The 1,687-nt window shown below is 37.6% G+C and overlaps 1 long non-coding RNA gene across 1 annotated transcript; it reads right to left on the reverse strand.

Moving 5' to 3' along the window:
- Positions 1 to 209: 209 nt before the first annotated feature.
- LOC120323523 lies at positions 210 to 1,436 on the reverse strand. Its single transcript, XR_005564047.1, has 2 exons — positions 1,295 to 1,436; positions 210 to 485 (listed from the first exon to the last, which is right to left on the reverse strand). It is a non-coding gene; the product is annotated as an uncharacterized LOC120323523 (long non-coding RNA).
- Between the last annotated feature and the right edge of the window lie 251 nt (positions 1,437 to 1,687).

The following is a 1,687-nucleotide window of genomic DNA, read 5'->3' on the forward strand; positions in this document are numbered from 1 at the left end:
ACAGTAATAACCCTTCTTCATAACCTGACTGCACCCTTCCATGTTAACATACTGTGAACTGAGCACAAGTGACAAAACCAATCCATCACTGCACCGCCAACACAAAGAAGAATAGAGAGGTTAACAGAAATTGATGACATCCCTGCTCGAATTTTACACTGATTCGGCCAGCTTTACGATTGAAACAGACAAAGATTTATAGTCCAAGCTAGGACGCTGGCTCTCCTTGATTGCCTTGATTTTTTTTTTTATGCGCTTCTGCATATTTATTTCCAAGCTCATCACGGGCTTGTATCATTAGAATGCTGATTTGATTTTACATTCCAAGAGGAGTAGACATTATGCAGCCATTTGCATGATGTGAGAGAAATCACCATAACGGTTTGTGATATCGAAGACCAAAATGATCGGTAATGTTCACCTGCATAAGCAGGATTGTGTAATATTTTTTTTGAAATTCAGATTTTTTCCTTTTACTTCTCCCTCTGTAAAAAAAAATAAAAAAGAGAGAATTATTCCATATCCTGTGGATGAGAAATTGTGTTTTGTCATGCCTCCGAGGGCTACAGTGGTATTGAGCTTTTATGAATTCGTTTGATATCAGGGCTGAGCGTTACGAGTTCCAACACAAATTTTTTTCCCCATGACATTATTACTGAAAGCTTTTATCAGTTCATTGTGACAAAAAATTGATTATTATCCTTGACATTTGATGGATAGCTTTCATAAAAGTGCATTTTTTTTTAGGGTCTTTTTTTGTGTGTGCGTGTAAGACTGTAAAGTTTTCTTAGGAAGGTTCTATTTTCTGGAGAGGTAAAAAAAATCAAGTAACAACCACTTATTCCATGGAGTATTCTTGAATCACTGCTATCTGTGAAAACCTTGGAAGTGAAATGAAATCCTGCTTCCTTACAGCTTTTACCACTTAAACACTAGGAAAATATACATTCACACAGCTTAGAGGTAAATTTGGATCAGTAATATAACTGTTCCATAGGCAGCTGAAAAAGGGATTTTGAAGTGGTTGAGACAGAAGCATTGATAGACACTCTATAGTTAAGGTTAATTTGGGCCTTTGTCTTTGCCAGATTCTAATACCTCTTTGGAGTTGTTATATTTTAACCAAAATTCATCAGGTGCCTGACAGAAGAACAAAGCTGCCTTTAAATAGTTTAACTCTTGTTTATTGCATTCTAGCAACAAGAAGCAATAGGACTTGACTCATTCTGAACAACGCCAGAAGCTGAAGCTAATGGTGATTCAATTACAGACTCTCACAAATGGGAATATTCACCTCTGTGTGTGCATTAGTGTTGATGGGAGCTCTGTGCTTGCCCTGGGAGGAGAATATACTTTAAGAGAATGTGGCAGAACAGTTTTCTTCTGGAGGAAATGGCTGCTTTCCCTGGTTGCCATTCTCAATGATGGATTCGTAGGAGTCTTCCCAGGGACCCTCGCTGAAACGAAAGGTGGGAGGATAGTGAATTTTAGAGAAATTTGTGAAGACAGAAAGTCAGCCAGAGGCCAGACCAGCCATTCGCTAGAGAAAAGGGGCTTTAAAGAAGATAAGATTAGTTATACGAACAGATTTTAACCTTTTGAAGCAAATGCTGTAAAGTGTCAGATCAATTAACAAAAAAAAAAAAAGTAAAAGAGTTTTCCAAACTGTGTGCCAGTTTCAGACATT

Source organism: Pipra filicauda, unplaced genomic scaffold (assembly GCF_003945595.2).
Source record: "Pipra filicauda isolate LSUMZ 115617 unplaced genomic scaffold, ASM394559v2 scaffold27_size4233163_pilon, whole genome shotgun sequence".
In the NCBI taxonomy this organism is placed as follows: Eukaryota; Metazoa; Chordata; class Aves; order Passeriformes; family Pipridae; genus Pipra; species Pipra filicauda.